This window comes from Carettochelys insculpta, chromosome 1, assembly GCF_033958435.1.
Source record: "Carettochelys insculpta isolate YL-2023 chromosome 1, ASM3395843v1, whole genome shotgun sequence".
Lineage (NCBI taxonomy): Eukaryota > Metazoa > Chordata > Testudines > Carettochelyidae > Carettochelys > Carettochelys insculpta.
In genome coordinates, this window is record NC_134137.1 from 214,654,950 (window position 1) to 214,677,059 (window position 22,110).

Here is a 22,110-nt window from a genome sequence, read left to right on the forward strand (position 1 = left end):
ACATGGTCAGGAGTGCAGGCAGGATGACCCTGGGTGGCCAGGCCCTTGGCCAGCCAGGCAAACACCTGCGCATTCCGCTGCTTGCTCCCCATTGTGTGGAGCGCCTCCTCCTCACCCCAGAGCTCCAGCAGATCATGGAGCTCAGAGTCAGTCCAGGAGGGGTCCTGCTTCCTGCCCCTCCAGCTGGAGGCCTGGGATGGCCCAGGGGGGTGCTCAGGGGGCGCTCAGGGGGCTGGGCTTGCTGCCATGATCTCCCTTTGGGCCATACAGGGGCACCTCATGGTACGGCTGCTGCCTGCACGGTGTCAGCTTCCTGCTATGGGGTTTCCGGGTCCATGCGGCTTTAAGAACCGCTGGGCGCAGAGATCATAGGACAACCCGTCTCCACCTGACAGCTGATTGCCGCTATGGCGGACCTCGCTATTTCAAAGTAGCGGGACTTGGATCATCTACACGCATCCTACGTCGATGTTAGACGTCAATGTAGGGTGCTATTCCCATCTTCTGATAGAAATAGTGATTTTGACGTCTCGTCATCTAACTTCGATTTCAACTTCGAAATAGTGTGTGCCGTGTGTAGACATGGCGTGTGCTATTTCGAAGTTGGGCTTGCTACTTTGACATTGCATTCTAGTGCAGACACACCTTCTGTATAGTGTAAAGATAATTCATTACACTATTGGACACTGGAGCTGCATGGACCCATGGGTAATAAATTGCTGCTGTTCAGATTTGTGAGAGCACCAAGGAAGGCTGATACAGAATACTCTAACAATCATTTTAAAGTACCGCTGTGAAAAAAAAACTAAAGTACATTTCAAAATGTGCTGTGAATTACACAAAAGTACATTTGTATCTCTACTCTAAGACAGCCTCAGGCTTTAGTCAGTCTGACAGATTTGGCTTTCCTTCCCTATTCTTAGAATTTAGATGTTATCCATGCAAACTGAAGGTTTTTAATATTTAAAGGCTGTGTTCAGGAAAAGGGAGGGAAGGAGCCAGAGCTGTGTAGTTTTGACAGCATGCAGCTAGGATATTACAGCATATTGGAAAGCAGGACTAAAGTGCACTTCAAAACCAGGCTGCAACTTGAAACCACTGAGCTGGAATTAATATGCAAATTTGACAGCATCCAAGCTGTTTGAATAGAGATTGGGAATGGTTCAGTCATTATGTTGAGTAATTTTTCACTTTAGGCATTCTCACCTTGTTATCTACTCTGACTGAATTAACTTTGATGTAAACACTCCCATCTCTGTACCCCACTATCTTTTTCTTTTTCTTTCCCTTCATGCATCTGATGAAGTGAGTTTCAGCTCACGAAAGCTTATGCCATCTTAAAATTGTTAGTCTTTAAGGTGCCACCAGACCCCTTGTGGAATTTACAATAGGTAGGTTGTCTTGTGCTTTCTGGGCTGGAGTCCTTTGTGGTTGACTTTGCCTCCTGGAAATGTATTTTCCCATTGACGATGTGCCAACCTATTCCAGGTCCTGTGGGTGCGCGTGGGGTTTGATACAGCAGTGTGGGGTTGGATGGCCCGGGACCAACCACCCCACTGCTATAGCAGACTTATATAGTGTAGCAGCAATATGTGATTCAGTGTATCTGCTTTAAAACCTGGGTTTCCACAGTATTATGAGTACCAGGAACAATAACACTCCGATTGTGAACACCACAATGCCCTGTGGCTGTTCTAAGTCCCAATAATTCTCTATACAGCCCCAGCTAGTCCAGCTAGTGGTATTTACCGATAATGACTGTTTCATCTATGCGTAACTACAACTACTTAACACTTGTTTTATATATATATTTATTTATTTGGCATAGGCTAAACACTAGGTTACATATAGCTGTATATAATTACATGTGACTTACCAATAACATCCAATACTCCCACATCTTACCAACAACTACGTTACAGCGGCCCTTCAAGTCAGAGATACGGCTTGGTTGGGACCTTTCGTGGTGGTGACATCTGGGTGATCAGGCCGGGGTCTGCTGTCTGGACTGGAAGTTGCTGGCCTCTGCCTAGTGTCCAGGATCCCACACCCTTGTCCCTGCTAAATCACCTTTTATACTGTTTCTTAATTGGGGGTACCAATACCTGGCCAATTAAAGAGTTTGTTACCGAATTTGGGCTTTCTATCCTCCCGGCCTGTCAGAACATGTTACAAGATTTCCTCTGTCCTTGGTCATTTTCCGAACCTCCCCCTGGGTCCCTCTGATGTTGCACAACCAAGATGTTCTCTTTGGGGGGCTTCCAGCTACTTACCCCAGCTGTTCTCTTTGGGGACTTACTATCTACTTGTCAGGATGTTCTCTTTGGGGACTTTCCAACTACTTGTCAACTTTCTGATTTCTTTCTCCTGGCCTGGCTTCAGGCCACCCCGCCGTTGTATGATAGCATTCCAGGATGGAGTGTATGGTCAGTCTGCCTTGTGAGTGAGGCCCGGCCACCAGGTGCTCGTGCTCCCACACCCATAAAGAGGCTCTTTTTGTTTACCAAAGGTAAGAAGAGAGTTGCCTATTTTTCTAGCACTTGCAGACTTATGCAATATACCCATATAAACTCATCATGGGCATATTCTACTCAAGTGTCTTGTATAAACCATTTGCAGTGAAAAGACTGCAAACAATGTTTGGGCAGTCAAGAGTCCAACAAATCCTTTGTGCGAGCATCATATCTGGCAATTGATGGCAGAAACATATCACTGTTACTCCATCACCCTGCATCACCCAGAATTGTTCAAACCTCAGTCCGTACTGCATGGCTGCATCTACACGTGCAAGCTACTTCGAAGTAGCAGCGCCAAGTTCGAAATAGCGCCCGTCACGGCTACACGTGTTGGGCGCTATTTCGAAGTTGAAATCAACGTTAGGCGTCGAGACGTCGAAGTCACTAACCCCATGAGGGGATGGGAATAGCGCCCTACTTCGAAGTTGAACGTCGACGTAGGGCACGTGTAGATGATCTGCGTCCTGCAACATCGAAATAGTGGGGTCCGCCATGGCGGCCATCAGCTGAGGGGTTGAGAGACGCTTTCTCTCCAGCCCCTGAGGGGCTCTATGGTCACCGTGGGCAGCAGCCCTTAGCCCAGGGCTTCTGGCTGCTGCTGCCGCCGCAGCTGGGGATCCATGCTGCATGCACAGGGTCTGCAACCAGTTGTCGGCTCTGTGGATCTTGTGTTGTTTAGTGCAACTGTGTCTGGGAGGGGCCCTTTAAGGGAGCGGCTTGCTGTTGAGTCCGCCCTGTGACCCTGTCTGCAGCTGTGCCTGGCACCCTTATTTCGATGTGTGCTACTTTGGCGTGTAGACGTTCCCTCGCAGCGCCTATTTCGATGTGGTGCTGCCCAACGTCGAAGTTGAACGTCGACGTTGCCAGCCCTGGAGGACGTGTAGACGTTATTCATCGAAATAAGCTACTTCGATGTAGCGTGCACGTATAGATGTAGCCCATACGGTTAATAAGAAAAAGAACATGGCTAATGAAGTAGCTGTAGAATAAATAAAACATACTAAATACATTCCACAGCTTTATTCAGTGTCCTTGCTAGAAGATGAAATGGCAAATGGGGATAGGATAGCTGTATTGTAGTGGTGTCTCTTTCTTTGATTCTTCAAATATTGTCTAACGGGAAAAGTAGTGAGCTACACCTGGGAAGATATGGGAGGAACAGGTAACATCACATTTTAGAGATTTACTTTTATATAACTTACTTGGTGAAAATGTCCTCCATATTTGTCAAAAGAAGGTCCAGTTTTTACTCAGATAAAACTCCCTGATCCATTCCCTACATCCTTCACTCAGGCAAAATATGGACTTCAGGAGAAACCTTTGCTGGAGTGAATACTACATAGTGACACCCACAGCAAATGATGCTCTGTGGAAAATAAAGCTGTTGTTCTGATTAGGGATACCAGGGTCTTGAAACACCACCAGGTCAGTCCTCAGGATCCAGCTACAGGCTGTGTTAAGGTCATCTCCAGAGAGCTTACGCAGAGGAATCCAGTGGTCAAAGAAGAAAAGCAGAGTTGATTGGAAGCTTCTCTTTTAAGATCACCTTTATTTTACAATGCTGATGTTTGATTGTTGAAGAACAGCGTATAAGTCAAAGTCAGCTCATTATGTCTCAAATTGTCCCGTTTCAATCTCTCTCTCTCTCATGCTTGTGTATAATAAGACCATTTATATTACAGGCCAGGTGATTAATCAAAATTGATTGGCATTTATTACTAGATCACTCTCCTTATTAATACAGAAGCTGGTACAAAGTGTGACACTGAGCTCATTTCACTGCCTCGAGAACTTCTCAGTCACTCAAAATTTATGGGCCCCATTCTGGTATCATTTATATTAGGCCTACATTCAGAAAAATTCCAGTGAAGATATTGGAATTACTCTGGATAAATAGGTTGCCAGTGGAAATGAGAGCAGAATCCTACCTGCTATTTCTAGGTAAGCTTCTACAAACAGTTACTTTTCTCTTTATTTGTCATGCCTGGTCAGTTCCAACTAATGCCTTTGCCAGGTGGGGAAATCCAAAGCCAAAAGCAGCGAGAGTGAGGTTTCTTCTGCTCATGCCACCTCGCATCAGAGGTGGCATGGTAATGAGGCAATTCGAAGCAGGCTAATGAGGTGCTAATGTGCATATTCAGTGCCTCATTAGCATAATGGTGGCTGAGCAAATTTCAAAGTGCAGACTTTGAAATGCAGATTGGCAGTGTAGATGGGGGCAGCTTCAAAATAAGTGCCTCACTTCGACATTCCCTTACTCCAATCTAGTTCTGTGGGAATAAAGAAATGGTGAAGCAGGGTACTAATTTTGAAGCTGCCCCCATGTTCACTGTCAATCTGCAATTCGAAGTCTGCAGCCATTATGCCAATAAGGCACTGAATATGCATGTTAGCGCCTCATTGACCTGCTTTGAATGGCCTCATCACCATGCCACCTCTGACAGGACGTGGCATGTGTAGAAGCAGCTGGATTTATCAAAGTCCATGGTCACAGGATCGGTCACTCTCTGGTGGTCTCTGGAGTGGAGTCTCTATGCTGTCAAGGAGGGCCCCTTTGGGCAGCTAGATCAGAGCCTTTATGCTTTCCTCTTCACTGTGCTGTTGGAGCTGGCAGGCTACAGGTCTGTTCACCTCCAGCTCTGCCCCCCCAATGGAGATAATTCCCTGTCTTTTAATTCCTCCAGCAGACGGTGCATTTGCTGCACATGTGGCGAGGTGAGGTGAGGCGAGGCTGCCTAAACCCAAAATAATCCCTTAACACCATGTTGCCTAGTGTGGGGTTTGTACACGCAATCGCAGTGTCAAACACTACAGAGGTGAAGGGGGCCAGAAGGATAAGATTACAGTTTTAGAGCACTAGGGGACTGCCAGCTTCTAGGGACCCCTGAGCCAGGTGTGTATGTATTGGCCTGGTGCCTCCAGAAGGGGTGGAGCCTGGGGCAGAAGGGGAGGGGGCAGCAGCCTGCCCTCTCCACAGCTCTCAGAACCACATGAAGCGCATTGTGTGGCACTCCAGCTGTGATGTAAAGGGCCCAAGGCTCTGGCCACTGCCTCAGTGGCAGCAGCAGCTGGGAGCCCAAGCTCCTTTGAATCACTGGGCCCCAGGGCGATTGCCCCTGTTGTCAGCAGGCCTGTACGGCATTCTGGTTACTAAGTTTAGGCATGTGCACCTATACACAGGTTCATTAAAATCATGACACCTGAGCAGACATATTTGATGGGCACATAGCTGCACACGCACACACACGTGACTACAATTTGCCTCATTGACTATACACAACACAGAAGATTGAAAAAAAAATTGAAAAATAAAACATCCATCAGCAAGATATAAAAGTGAGAGACAGTTAAGGACTATGCAACATAGCCCTGAAACTGTCACTTCTTATAAGTCAACGCTACTACAAAGGAAATAATTTGCCCAACTACTAAAAATGCATTCAAACATATGTTGCCACCTGTTCCAGTCAGGCTTGATGTTGAACACTATACAAAGATAATACACTCCCCTGACTTTGTAAATATTCTCCAGGGGAAAAAAAAAAAAGATCGAAACTGAGCAATAGAAGTCAAAGTTGTATAAATATATACTGCGGTAAATCCAGTGCCATGAATTATTTTGTTGCCTGAATTGGAAACCCATCAAATAAGGAGAAAAATAATAAAACTCCTTGGATATTAAGATTCAAACAATATAATTTGTCTTAAGAAGCATCAGTCACCAGCAGATATCAGAAGGTCAACACATAAGCCAAAGAGCAGAGAATTAGTGCTAGTAGTGGGTTAGTGTACACAAGATTTTAAAGAAAATTAACGCTAACAGCATCATAACTAAATATGGGAGATAGTTAAGGGCTCATTCCAAAGCCCACTAAAGTCGGTAGAAGACCTTCCAGTGATTTCAGTGGGCAATAGAGCATTTTTGTTACGATAAATAAAGAAATAAAATATTTTAAATACCCCTGTTTAAGGCCATAGCTTAGCTAAGCACTGAACTGTGTGTTTAAGCGTAGGTCTAATACAATTAAAATTAAATATGTGCTAAGCACTTTGCTGAATCAGGGCCTGAGTGCAAATGATGTTTATCCATAACTTAACAACTGTGCTTCTTTGCACCAGCTTCCAAAAATCAAAGAGGTAGACCAGATTTCATTGCCAAGTTTACACAGAACATGTTTCAGTGGAGACACCCTGTATTTTCAGCTAGAATTTTCAGCCTATAAGGTTTTCCTGCCTAAATATTAATGAAACTGCCATTGTAGATGTCTCTGCTAGAATTGCTGCAGAATGCTGAAAAATCAGCTATCATGCAAGGCAGGTGTTTGCTTCTCACACACCACATCTTACCTGTTGTGCTCTTACTGGGAAGAATCACTGCCAAGAAAGTTAGTTCCAAAGAACAACAGGGAAACCTTTGGCCCATTATCCCACCATGATATCTCATTAGCAGTCACATTAAAAAGTGATTGATTATTTCAAGTGCTCTTTGTGTTCCTGGGCTTTCCAGTCTATCAAACATACTTATGACACTTATATTCAGTAACGCTGGCAGGACAAAGAAAAACCTCTTAAGAGTTTGACAATAGCACCAGAAGCTTAATGGCTGACCTGGCTCTTATCATTGCTGTTATGCCAAGCAAGTATTTACAGCTGTGCTGCCACTGAGATAGTTAACCTTTACCATCTCTTCCTAATCAACCTGCAATTACAGTTAGCCTTTGTCCATTGCTATCCATGAACATACTAGGAGGATGGCTAGAATGCTTTTTATCCTCCACATAACTCAGACATATGGGAACATGTAAATATAAATGAATCTAAGTCTGAACCCGTTTTACAACTGGCCTATACTTCTCTTGAAGGCTTCCCTCATTAACAATCTGTCACTGTACAGTAAACCACCAATGCAAACAATAAAAGCCTTTGGAATTTAGAATTGCTGCCATCTGTGTACTACTAAGCCGAGGAAAAAATGGGGCCTGAAATTAAAATGTAACTACTGATCCAAACTTTTTCAAAGACCAAGGATATTTAGACCTCTGATTTTGATTTGGGCCTCTCTTTGTTCATCCATAAGAATAAAATTCCAAGATTATTGTATTGTGTCCAGCATAACGCCTCTCGTAATTTACTTGAATATTATATTTTTCTTTACTTTCTCATGAAATAGATGGGTTCTGTAAGATTACTGTTGCAACCATTCCAGAAGTGGCTCTATTTCCTACGGCCACACAGCAAAGTGATTTCAAGATAACAGCTGCTATTTTGAAATAATTTTGCTAGTGTCTACACAACACAACTGCTAAATATGTTTGAAATAGCAGGTGCGTTATTTCAAAATCGGTAAGCCTCATTGCAGCAGGAATAGCATCTATTAAGAAACAGATATTTTAGCACCTATTTTCAAACAGATCCTGATCAAAATAGGTGCTGTTAAGACAGGGAACAGCACCTATTTCAAAATAAGCTATAGTGTGTCTAATGGCCTATTGTACAATAGGTGCTGTGTATTTCGACAATATATTCTGAAGTAGCTAAATGTGATTTCCAAATGTGTTTCTGTGTGTAGCAGTGTTATTTCAAAATAAACTGTTCCAGAATAGCTCTTCCAGAATAGATTATTTTGAAATAAGGCTGCTGTGTAGATGTAGCCTTTCAGTAGTTTTTAAGTCATTTTGAAATTCCTCAAGACAAATTTAAATGTAAATAAGGTCCATTACATATAACTATTATTACTGCATAATTAATAAACTGGTCCAGGACTTCCCTAAATCTAGCAAGCTGTTAAACCCTTGTCAGTCTCCTCTTGTGAATAATTCATCAAAATATGGCCATTTTCACATATCCCTGAGATTCCTGCTCTAATGGTGGTGGGTGCAAAGTATGGCTCATGGGCTGCATCTGGCCTGCCAAACTTTTGGATCTGGCTTGCAGCCCACTGGAACCCTCAGGCAAGTTGCCCTTCCCGCAGCAGCCCCAGGCTGCTCAAAGTGACTGCTTGCTGGGGTCCTGTGCCTCGGGGCACCGTGTGCTGCTTGAGAGGGAGGGGACAGGGAGAATTTGTGCTCTGTCCCCACCCCCCAGCACTATCCTTACAATTCCCATTGGCTAGAAACAGGCCAATGGGAGTTGTGAGGTTTGTGTTGGGGGCAGGGGTAGCACAACGTCTCCCCACCTTCCCTCTGGGTGTGTGGCGCAGAGAGGCATATGGCTCCAGCAGCCAGCTGCTTTGAGCCTGCCTGAGGGTCATGGTGGGCTGCTGGCTGGGAGCCATCTAGATAAGCACCTCACAGCGAAACCCTGCATCTGGCAACATACCCTCTCCTGCACCCCAACTCCCAACAAAACTTCAGCTGACAGAGTGCGGCCACACACAAAAGCCAATTGGCAAAGCACTCCACTCTGTCGACAGGGCAGCTGGACTGCCTGGCTGCTCTCCAGACAAAACAGGCTTCCCAAAGCACAGCAGACAGGGCTGCCCATTGTTCTGATGCCCCAGCTGTCAAGAGAAGGCTCCTCAGAGAGATCACATGGCTTTTTTTGTTGACAGAATCTGTCGACAGCAGAGTTACACCTCATGGCTGAGAGGCAGAACTCTGGCAGCAAAAGTGCTGAGTTTTGTTGACCAACTGCCAACAAAACATATTTTGTGTGTGGATGTTCCACCGTTTTTGTCGACAAAACCAGAGTTTTGTTGGCAAAACTTGCTAGTGTAACCATCGGTCTGGAGTGGCTCCCTGCCATCAAAAATTATTGCCCACCCCAGTGCTACAAAGTAGTTTTCAACTGCATATGCTTCTTATTGTGATCCTGACTCTGCAAGGTGCAGACTGCTTTCAATTTCCTAATCTGCCCACCCCAACCCACCACTCATATATAAAAGTAGTTCATACATTTAAACAGAAGCAAGGCCTGGAATATGCAGGAAAACAATATTAAGAAGTTATATAGTCAACTTTATTCAAAGTCTCATAGGCCTGATCCTTTTCCCACTGAAGTCAATGACAAAACTCTTGGCAATCTGCGGGTTTCAAAAGGGCCCTAAATACCTCAATGAATACACATAATTTTTATGGCAAGGAGAAACTGAATAATGAGCTCTTTGTGGAGGCAAATATTCATCAGAATTATTGGCCATATTATACATTATTCATACAAATTATGATTTAAACACAATTCACATTATTTAAGTTCTTGCTAATCTAAATTTAATGTATAATAATATGCACTCTCATATATTCTTACATGCTGTGTTTATGCATTGTGCTAATGCCGAATCTGTATTGCGAGTCGTGGTACATAATGAAATAAAAAAACTTGAAACTAAATTGACCTGCTTTTAGATCAACAAAACGGAGACACCCTTCTTTTTTCCATTTGTACAGTAGCTAATGTCTCATTCATAAGCATGCACACTGCTCATAAAGGATATGTGGCAAGACAGGTGCGTGGGGCCATGCAGGGCCACATGCCCTCACAGATTTCTGTCAGGGCTCATGACAGATTGTGGCCAGCAGCAGCCTTTCCACACTGCATGGGAGGGAAGGGATAGGAAATGTTTCCAGCTGCAGGGAAGGAGGCAGGGAGGAAGGGATGACTTGGCTTGTACCTTTTCAGAACTCATCTCTTCCCCTGGCACCCTCCCTTGTGTCTGGAAGCAGCTTGTCTCTTTCTGCCCACGCAGTGTTAAATGGCAGTTAATACTTCCAGGCTGCTGCTCACCACTGCCATCATCCAATCGCTGCCTAGCCGCTACAGTGTGGTGAGGAAGGGGTTAAACTGTAAGAATGACTTATGCACCACGGCCCTGGACTCCAGGGGATTCAGCAAACTCAACCAGAGTGGTGGCTCAGCAGGGGAGGGTGCCTATGGGACAGAGCAGCCCTCTACTTCCAGGGGGCAGGAGCCAGGGCTGGGGGGATGTGCACGTGGAAAGGTGCTAAGCCCCTGCCTGGAACTTGCAGGTTTGGGGGATGAATAGGCTGAAAAAGGCTTCCCCCAATCCCACCACTGCAGAGCTTAGCTGAGGGGCACAGAGTGACATGGGAAGCTCTGGCACATTCAGGGTTCAGCTTTTACTGGCCAGTACCCTGGGCTAGAGGGCCTTGGGCTTTCCTGGGGCACTGGCCCAGCCAGAGGTAGTAGGGGAAGGAAGGAACCTACTGGTCAGGCTGCTGGTGTGCTCTGACCAGGGTCTGGTTCTCCATACAGTGCTAAGAGCAGGACATGTCCTGCTAGGGAGACAGTATGGAGGAATAGTGGGATAAGGGGAAAAGGGACAAAACAGAGAGAAGACAGTGAGTGGGAAGGCCTTTTCAGGGCCATTGGACAGGCAGCAGAGACATCTGCCAGCACTCACCAACCGCGACCGCCCCCAGCCAGTGCCAGCTAGAAATGGCATGGGGTAGTTGGGTGGAGCCCTGCTGACTGAGAGCTGTGCTGATGGACCTCCAGGGGAATTCACTGGCCCCATGTGCTGTATCTTCAACCCCCCAACTCAGCCTTGTACACTCACCCCCATTGCTGACCATCCTGCAGGCAGCCAGGCAGCTGGTGAGCGGGGGTCTGGCCAACAGCAGGCCCGTCTAGTACTGATGTGGGAGCTGGGGAGAAAGAAAATACAGGACAAGACAGGACCATTGTTAAGAAAAAGTTGGAACACCTGCAGGAGGGCTTAATACAGGACTGACCTTTTTAAAATAGGATGTCTGTTCACCTGTCATAGTACTCAGGGCTGTTATGTATCTAGCCTTAACCACAAGCCTATCTTTCCTACTCCTGTGGTCCTGTGCACTATTCCTCCAGCTTCTGCACCAAATGTCCTACAGGCAACAGCTGCCTGCCCTAGTAGGCATGACAATTAGTGGATTTTTTAGTTTGCTGGCAATTCTGACCAATCGCAAAAACAATCATTTTGGGTCAAACCAAAAATGAATTCATTTATATTTTTTCAGCAAAATAAAAATTTAAAAAACATTATACAGGGGAAGAGTTGGAATAAACATTTTAATTATACATTTTGCTTAAGTTGAAGAAAAATGTTTGCTTCCATTTTGAGCATTTTAATCTTATTAAATATTTAACCAGAAAATTAAAGGAAACTCTGAAAGACAAAACCCTTTCAAATGGAGAAATCAAAATGTTTAGATTTTATTTGGATTTTTTGGGGAGGGAGGAGAGTTGACCATAGCAATTCAGTGAAATCAACATGAATTTGCTTAATGTTTTGGCACCACCAAATTGGCATTCTTTTGCAAGCAAATGTCTTGGTAGACTAATTTTGCCCAGCTCTACTCACTGCATAGTGCTGATGAATTCCCTTAGCCCTATCCATGTTGTTCACTGAAGAGGTTATGAAAAAATTGAAGTGGGGCTAACTGGAGGAAAGTAGTAAATAATCATGTTATAACAGATTGTATTTATAATATGTATACACAAGGGAGCCAAAGTAAGGTTGCAGAGACAACCTTTATTGAAACATTTTCTAACTTTGGAATGCTTGGCTTAACTCACACTGGAATAACATCCTTGTAACATAATTTTTACATGTAATATGTTTAACTATTAAAGGCCTAATTCTGGCATTTGATCAGTTCCTTATTTTGTTAATATCTTCTTTGTGTAGGGTTGTGAGAAAGGAAGAGCATAAAAGGGCCTAGAAACAGATGCAATTTAGGAGCAAAAGGAGAGGAGGAAAGGAAGTGGGAAAAAAACCCCACACCACTTCTAAAAGAAGAGTAAAGAACATCCACTACAGAAGAAGATACACTCCTAGAATCAAAGGAATTTTCATCAATAGAAAAAATCCCATAGTCCAAGCACTACACTGCAGGAACATGCTACCATCAAAGGCAAGCTTCAGATGAGGAATAAAGGTATGTCTGCAAGGCAATAGAGGGTGAGTCCTTAACTGAGTAACTAATCCACATTAGTTAACCTGGGCTAACATAGCACAGAAGACACTACAATAGCTTTTCTTTTAACTCAGGTTAGCCCCTTGAGTTCAAGCTCAGATTCCCCCATACACTTCAAATTGAGCTGCTAATCTGAGTTAAAAACACAATCGTCCTCCTCCCTCCCCTCCTGTGTAGAGAAACTCAGTCTTATACAGCAATGCCACTGGGTCAAACTAGTTTTATTACTGAAACTCATTTTAACTGGCTATTGAAATGTTATTTGAATTATCTATGGAAATTAGACAAGAGCCACTTATTAGTTTTGGGAATAATTACCTCCTAATAATTTCAGCTAATTGAGAGAACACTGTCCCCAAGAGGAAGTAGTTTTTATTCTTCAACAAATTCTGTTATAAACTCTCTATAGGGAATTTACAACAAAAGAGAATGGAAATAAACACAGTTTTATTGACAGCTTTTGTTTCTTATTGTCCTGGTAAAATAAATTATACATTAATATATTTGAATTCTCTTTCTTTGTCTCAATCATGATGTTCCTAACGGATGGTAAGCATCTTAACGTAACAAAAAGAGATGTCACATCAACTACTACTGTAGTTGGAATCAATTATGAATAAGTTGGCATATGCATTCTTTGTTTTTCTAAGCTATGGTCCTGTCCCTGCAAAGCCTTACACAATGTTCCGTAGGACTCACACCATATGCTTACAGTTAAGCATGTGCATATGTCTTTACAGGAGCCAGGCACATAATCGTAGTAATTTCTGGATAAAATTACATGGTGCTATAGACTATAAATCATACAAAAACCACCCTCACAGGCTCACATCTTTTTCAAATCCATAATGTCACAAGTCTAAAATCAAGACGGTCCCATGAGTATTTTGATCACAAGAGACAGGTCTCAATGCCAGAACATATATCATTCAACACTTGTATGTAACAGAGAACCCTGAAAAGGAAACACAAAACAAAATGCAGAGGAATAAGCCTAGACTGAGTATTATTTTATCTATATAACATGTTGATTTAGAACAATTTAGAGTATTTAAAAGGACACTGTTAACCTGATATCTGGTAGCATTCAAAAACTAAGTTAAAAATAGTTTCAGATTCTGTACTAGTACCTTAATCTCCTAATAAAAGCAGTGGTATTATAATAATATTTTCTATTAAAGTGTGTTTTTCTCTTTTCGCTTGTTACTTGAAAAATGCACCTAAACTACATAAGCGAATTGGAGCACAATTCATCATTGTTCAGAGGGCCTATGGATCACTGAAGCCCTGCACGCATGCTTCAAAGAAAGTTCATTTGGAGCTCTAATAATAAAGGAGGACTTGGCTGTGATTCTGTTTTTAGGACGTGCCCCTTTCATGTCACTTCAAGTGTAATGGCTGCCCGGAACATCCTTATTGTCTGGTTAGCTTAGAACAATATAACAGCGGTGTCTGAACCTATTGTCAGGTTCTCAGTGCAGGGGAGCTATTGGATGTAGGGTAGGGCAGGAAGAGGTGTTGGTCAAAGTCCACCGTACTTGAGTTATTTTCAGACAACATTAACTTCACAAAGGGGATTGTTAGAAGCTCGTTGACTTTATAGACACCCTGGGCCAGCTCCACCTCTCCTCTTTTTCTGTACTCTATTGCGGACAGGCCTGCTGATGGGTGACTGGGTGATGAGTAGACGGTTTACGAGGAGAGGAAGAAAGGGAGCAACTGCCCTGGGACCTGGCAATTCAAAAGGGAGTGGAGTGGCAGCACCTGGAGCCCCAAGTTCTTTAAATCACGGCTGGAGCACCACATGATGTGCTTCAGGCAGCACTGGCAGGGGTTGTGGGGTGCATTGTGGTCTGGGTGGCTCTGAGCGTTTGCTGTCTCAGCCTTGCCCCTTCCACCCAAGGCTCCACCGCTACCAGGAGCCTGGAGCTGTCACCCCCCCAGCATTGCCCGGGGCTCAGCAAGGTTCCTGGCTCCCCTGACTCTGGAAGAATGAAACACAGACTATTGCTTGGACCCTTCGCACAGCGGTGCCGTTCATCCCATCTGTACAGATGACTACATATGAAGCAGCATGAACTTCACACATTAAGGAAAATGGAAGGAAAATCTGCCCCTCCGCACCCTATTTCTTTCAGTTTCAGCAACCCTGGGTCCCGCTTGTCATAAGAGCTGGGAAACAACTTTCAGGCAAGAGTGTGATATGCATTTAGCAGTAAGATGGCAGCAAGATTGTGGGATAAAGATCATTTGGGATCAAAGAGGAACAATATAGCATGTCACTAGGTATAGTGAAGAGGAAGGTGTCCCTCAGCAGCAGCATAGTTCAAAAAGGGAATAATTAATAATATATTTTAGCTTTTCATGTGTCTCTACCCATAGAATCCTCTCTTTGATGTATTGAGAACCTCAGTGGGAGTCAAACCAAGATAAAAAAGAAAAAGCGGCCTTCCTGCCTAGGTAGGCACTCACTGCAAAGCACTGCTGGTGTTCTGAAAATACCATTTGTTGGGATCTCTTTGCTTTGTGTTTTCCCACAGACCTTCCATATGCCGACTCACAAGTTTATACTGCCATTTCAATAGGTGCTGTACTTACTCACAAAAGTAGGCATGAAAGAGAAGACAAACTTTGTTGTCTCTATTTTTACTATTTATTCTTATTTTAGATATTTTAGTACCTTATATGGCCCCCATTACCACAGTACCTGATTTTTAATGTAGTCATCGTCTCTGTGTTCCCTGTGAGATAGGGGAGTGCTATTAAGAGACTTGCCGAGGATTCAGGGCAGCTGATAGTCTTTGCCAGGCCTTGTGCTGGGTGGGATGGGAGGGGAGACAGGTCAAGGCCCTGGAAGGGGAGGGGGACTGAGAGCTAACCGCCTCCAGCCAGCCCTTCAGAGCTGCCTGGTGGTAATTTAAAGGAACTCACACTCTGGCCACTGCCATTGCTGGTCCCCAAGGCAGATGCCCCCTTTGCTCTCCCCATTGGCAGACTTGTGAAGGTCACACAGAAAGTCTTCAGGGGAAAGAAAGAATTAAACCCAGATCTCCAACTACTGCAGCACCATTCCTCTCTGACACACCGCGGCAAATTCTGAGCAGTGGTTATGACTGTGTCTGGTGCGGGTCACAGCTGAGAATGTCAATTTTGAGGCAGATCATAAGGAACAGGGCAGGACACACACCTGCCATCCTGCATACACAAAACTGGTGATTATTCTAACCTTAGAATTCACCAAGCCAGTAACAAAATTGAGCTCTTGCATCACCACACCGGTTAACAAGAAGCCAAAAACACAGTTCCCGTTAGGCAACCACCACCCAGACATCTGGTCTTTATGACAAGAGGTTACTGAAACCCAGAATCATCATCCTTAAAATTCTTCTAGCCCCAAAGGTCAATATATATCTCAGATTTTACCAAATACCGTGCTTCTAGCCAATCCTTTAGTAACTAAAAGCAAAAGATTTAGTTAAGAAAAAGGAAGAGAGTTATTAAATGACTAAAGGAATCATATATGTTACGGCCATGTCTACTCTTACAAAAAACTTCGAAATGGCCATGCTAATGGCCAAATGGAAGAATACCAATGAGGTGCAGAAATGAATATTCAGCACCTCATTAGCATGCTCTGCGGTTCACTCGCCCGCAGCTCATCTACACGGGGGTCCCTTTCGAAAGGACCCTGCCAACATCGAAATCCCCTTATTCCTATCAGCTGATAGAATTATGGGGATTTCGATGTTGGCAGGGTCCTTTTGAAAAGCACCCCTTGTAGACAAGCCGTGGCACTTTTGAAGTGCCATGGCTGGCGGCATGCTAATGAGGCGCTGAATATTCATTTAATTGAGACATAGCCTACAAATGCTTTCAGAGGCTACAGCTTAAATTCATAGCAATGGTGGAAGTCTGCCGGCTTGTAAGAAGTCAATAGTTACACTTTGCAGTTATTTAACTAATTATGTATTCACTTAATAGTGGTTCTGTCAAGCCTGGATGTCTCCAGCTTAGTTAGCCACCGTCATGTAAGGCTGAGTGAAGAGCCTTCCTGAAGTCCAGGTGTATTATGTGCCTAACATTTTCGCAACCAACAAATCCATTACTTTGTCAAAGAGGGTTTTGGCATGATTTGCTCTTGTTAAAGCCATAAGCTGTGTCTACACGTGCACGCTACTTCGAAGTAGCGGCACCAACTTCGAAATAGCGCCCGTCGCGTCTACACGCATCGGGCGCTATTTCGACGTTAACTTCGACGTTAGGCGGCGAGACGTCGAAGTCGCTAACCTCATGAGGAGATAGGAATAGCGCCCTACTTCGACGTTCAACGTCGAAGTAGGGACCGTGTAGACGATCCGCGTCCCGCAACGTCGAAATTGCCGGGTCCTCCATGGCGGCCATCAGCGGGGGGGTTGAGAGATGCTCTCTCTCCAGCCCCTGCGGGGCTCTATGGTCACCGTGGGCAGCAGCCCTTAGCCCAGGGCTTCTGGCTGCTTCTGCGGCAGCTGGGGATCTATGCTGCAGGCACAGGGACTGCAACCAGTTGTCGGCTCTGTGTATCTTGTGTTGTTTAGTGCAACTGTGTCTGGGAGGGGCCCTTTAAGGGAGCAGCTTGCTGTTGAGTCCGCCCTGTGACCCTGTCTGCAGCTGTGCCTGGCATCCCTATTTCGATGTGTGCTACTTGGGCGTGTAGACGTTCCCTCGCTGCGCCTATTTCGATGTTGGGCTGAGCAACGTCGAAGTTGAACATCGACGTTGCCGGCCCTGGAGGACGTGTAGACGTTATTCATCGAAATAGACTATTTCGATGTTGGCTGCACGTGTAGACGTAGCCATACTGGCCCTGTCTACACGTGCCCCAAACTTTGAAATGGCCACGCAAATGGCCATGTCGAAGTTTACTAATGAAGTGCTGAAATGCATATTCAGCGCTTCATTAGCATGCGGGCGGCCGCAGCGCTTCGAAATTGACGCGGCTTGCCGCCGCGTGTCTCGTCCAGATTGGGCTCCTTTTCGAAAGGACTTCGAAGTAGGTGGGGTCCTTTCAAAAAGGAGCCCCGTCGGGACGAGACGTGTGACGGCGAGCCGTGTCAATTTCGAAGCGCCGCGGCCGCCCGCATGCTAATGAAGCACTGAATATGCATTTCAGTGCTTCATTAGTAAACTTCGACATGGCCATTTACATGGCCATTTCGAAGTTTGGGGCACATGTAGCCATAGCCACTGGCTGCTAATAATTATTCCTTCCTCCTCTAGGTATTTTCAAATTGAATATTTTGTACATTGCTGTAGTAGCTTTTCAGAAAGTAGTCAGACTGACTGTTCTAAAGTTTCAGCTCCTCCTTATCGTCTGTGGTAAATTCACTAATCACCCAGTCATCTGTTATTTTTTTGTGTGACAATCAAAGAAAAGTAGGCACTGAGCAATCCTGCCTTCCTATCTTCATCCATTGGCAGCTAACCTTCTCCACGGAGCATCAGACCCGAAATATCCATGATCTTTCTTTTTCGCTTGCATAGTAGAAGAATCACTTCCTGTTGTCACTAACATTCCATGCCAGCTGTAACAGGTTATCCACTTTGGCTTTCCTGATTTTGTCCTTAATATGCTCATGCTATTCCCATGTATACTTCCTTGGTGACATGCCCCTTCTTCCATTTCCTGTATGTACACCTTCTGGTTTTTAGATAGTTAAAAAGCTCCTTGTGCATCCAAACCGGCCTCCAGTGACTCTTTGCATCTTTGCTCTGCAACAGAATAGCTTGGTGATGAGTGTCTGGTATTACTTCTTTTAAGACCTGCCAAACTCTTTCGACACCTTTTTTTCCTAATTGGTCTTTCCATGGGATCTTGCCTACTATTTTTCTTTGCGTCAGCTGACATTGGCCTTTCCAAATGCCAGTGTCCTTGTTTTGCTGTTCTCTTGTCCTCCTTTTCATAGGCTCTTGATTCTGTCAGATCATGGTCACTTCCTCCCAAGTTCCTAACCTTGTTCATGTTTACAACTAATTCTTCTCCGTTGGTCAAAACTGGATGAGCTCCTCAGTGCTTTCTCAGTTTTATGAATCAGAAAGTTTCCTCCTGCATGCACTAAAAATGCGTAGGGCACGTGTTTCGCTTTAATAGTCTTCCAACATGTATCAGGGAAGTCAAAATCCCCCCATTAATACTAGCATTTGTGTGTTAGCTAATCACAAGTGTTACCTGCTTGTGGAATGACCCATCTACTTTTAATTCCTGATTTTGTGGTGTATAGTAGACCCCAACATAACATTGCCATTTTTATCAGACAGGTTCCCCCATCTCCCTTGTCATTCTCACTGAGAGACCCTCATGTCCACTTGGACCTCAGCGAAAATGTGTACATTTTTGATGCACAGTACAACACCCCCCACTTTTCATATTCGTATCCTTTGAGAATAAACTATATTCCTCAGTGCTGTTACTCCAGTCATGGGTGTTGCCTCACTAAGGGTGTGTCTACACATGCCTCTCCCTTTCAGAAGGGGCATATAGATGACATGGATTGGAACTGGTTAATAAAGTGCTGAGATGAATATTCAGTGCCTCATTAGCATAGTGGTAGCAAGTCACTCTTCAAAAGTGCTGCTTTCAAAAGACAAACTGGCTGTGTAGATGCTGGCGCTTCGAAATAAACCCTAGACTTCAAAATTCCCTTATTCCCAATTCATTTAGGGAATAAGGGAATTTTAAAGTGTAGGGTTTATTTACAAGTGCCCATGTCTACATGGTCAGTTTGTGTTTTGAAAACAGCACTTCCGAAGTGTGACTGGCTGCTATTATGCTAATGAGGCAGTGAATATTCATATCAGCACCTCATTAACCAGTTCCAGTCTGTGTCATTTACATGCCCCTTTGAAAGGCAGGGCCATGTGTAGACACAGCCTAAATATCTGTAATGACAATTGATTTATAACTTTGTTTATAACATACCAGGACTTCCCAGTCAGCCTACTCTTTCCCTCTGCTCCTTGCATTTGTATACAGGCACTGAAGGTTATTTTGCAGTCTGTTGTTTTTCTTTTTGCCTTTTCAGTGCAGTTGTGACTTCTAGCTCCTTCTCCAGAAATTCGTTTAGTTCCTTTGTCTTTATTACTTGAGCCTAGATGTGTATTGGCTGGATTTTTGTCTCCATCTCCCATAGTACCTAGTTTAAAGATCTCCTTATCAGGTTAGGACTTGGTTTAGGCAAGGTCTTAAGCATGTGCTTAAAACCCTCCATACTCCTAATGTTCTTTCCCTGAATAGATGGGAATCAAACCCCAATTTCCATCTAGTGCTTTGACTACAAAAAACGTTTTCAATCTATGGAGCTGTCTGTTTCCACTGATGCCCTGGGAAATTTTACCACTGATTCCAGTGGGAACAGGCTTGACCTATAGATACTTTTCTGAGTATGGTTTAAATGTTCTTCTTGTAAGTGGGGTTCTTTTTTAATGTGTAAAAGTTGTGGCTCAATCTGAAGATCTATGTAGAATTCTCTCTAGCTATTCACATACATCTTGCTACCGTGGAAACTTCATTAGAATGTCACCAGAGCCACGATATTAGTAGTGAAATAACTTTCTAAAACATGTTTGAAATGTTTCCTGTGTGTCACTGATGCTTTACTGAACGTTCTGAGAAACTAAATACTTTTTGACTGTGTACATATCCCGACAGGTACAATAAAAATCCCTTTTGGAAGCATGGAGGAGACAGATTTTGAATGGTTTAAAATGTATCTATAGTACATATAATACATAATAAAAATGCTAACCTGCAATACAAAAAGAAACTGATGGTTGCACATGAGAGAACCTGAAGTCATTAACCACCGTGATGCCTTCATATAGCTCTTTGCAAGAAGACGCTGTCGCAGCATACTTGCAAAATTAAAGATATCTGATGGACCACACTCTGCTCTCACCTTGGTGCAAATCTAATAACTCTATTACAGTCAATGTACTTACTCTGGTGTGGTAGAGGATAGGATTTGGACACAAGATGCTTTTGTAGTTAAAGCTAAGTCAATGCCACCTGACTGTTCTGTTCTTAGAAGACAACAATGGGATCTCTGTGGGTGATGGATAGCTTGTCACTTTTACGATGCTGGATGTTAAGTCAGTCTTTTGTTAGAATAGCAGCTGTGCTAGATCAACTGTTAGCTCACTTGCAGTGTGGGAGATTATCTTTCCCTTTCAGACAACAATACTTAAACCAATGAGATAGGATCCAATGCCACTGGATAATTCCACATTAGTGCAAGTACTAAGTGTCATACCTTTGTTGTGTATGTTATTATTTTTATTATTATTAGTTTGGTTAGGGTTGTCACCTTGGTAGCCATCTTGGATGTGAAAAAGAAAACTCAGCCTCCATTTCGGTGCCCCTTTCTTTCCCAGCCTTTTGGCTCCTTTACCAGCTTGGCACCAAAACAGGGACAATGCAGGAACGTGGAGTGCCATGTGATGGCAAGTCTGTCTATCAACTAAAGCAGATACAGGGAAGTGTTTTTCACTCAGTCAGGGCTCTGTGTTACTGCATGCTGCACTGGCAGGTTATCACAGTGAGACACAGAGACCCTCCCACATAGTACCAGCCTACTGAGAGGAAATAATACCAGAGGGATCCTGTGTCTTAACTGCATGCACAAAGCACATAAGTAGGGTCAGGTCACTATACATAGGACAGCAGGTCAAGAGCAGAAGGCAGAAGACTTAAGACATCCATATACCTGTTCCTGACGTCCCTGGTGTCAATTCCCTGTGTCCTCTCCTGTCACCCAGGATATGGTATAGTCTTTCTCCTTCTACTCTTGGTCCTAGTGTAAGGGTCAGGGCTAAGCTAACAACTGAGCCATTATTCTTATGCTATAGAGAGTCCTAGTTTCATTTGTGTTATTAAATCCTATTTTTGTGTGTGATATTAAATAAAACCCGTTATTTTAACCCAATTTACTCGTGTTTTAACTACACCAAACTGATGATAGATGTGGAAGGGGTAGAATTCTGCAGGCAGCCCATCTTCTGCCTAGCAAAATTATAGTTTAAACTGTTTTGGGCTAACAGGAATGGATTTGAGACAGGATCAATTGTCATAAGGAAAGATCCTGCCTGAGCCAGGAGCTATTGCACCTGCCTAACTCTAAGCATGAGCGGCCCAAGTGACATCAATAGGATGTTCATATGCTTTAAGTCAGGCATTTGTTTAAGTGCCTTGTCAGATAGGGACCTCAACCCTCGTGAGATGAGGCAAAGCAACAAAGACCTCAGTCAAATACAACAGATGCTTCAACAGGGCTGGGCAAATGGTTTGTACAGAAATCTCTGCTCCCCACAAACTGCCATCATTTAAGATGGCCTAGCCCACTCTGAACATTGAAAAACGTGAGGGGATGTCCCCATGCAGGTGTCGGCATCATAGGTTTGAAGGAACTGGTAGTTACTATCAAACTCCTACTCCCCTACCTTAGTGTGAAGAGTTCTCCCACAGCCATTGGGGAGGCAGAGGTACAGCCCCAAACCACTCCAATGCCCCCATCAGCCCACAGTGCAAGTTCTTCTATAATATCTGTCCTTCAGTCACTGCAAGACGCCTCCACCCCTTTGGGCTCTCGCTGAATCTCTCATTCAGTGTGGCTTAGTGGAGGCTCACAGGGGCCATGCTGACCAGCTGC

The 22,110-nt window shown here is 44.2% G+C and overlaps 1 long non-coding RNA gene across 1 annotated transcript in view; it reads right to left on the reverse strand.

The window, feature by feature from the left end:
- Positions 1–22,110, reverse strand: part of LOC142007012 (uncharacterized) — a 498,770-nt gene that overhangs the window by 16,761 nt on the left and 459,899 nt on the right. The window contains exon 3 of the long non-coding RNA XR_012643883.1: positions 11,032–11,119. This is a non-coding gene — a long non-coding RNA (uncharacterized LOC142007012). The remainder of the gene's footprint in view (positions 1–11,031; positions 11,120–22,110) is intronic.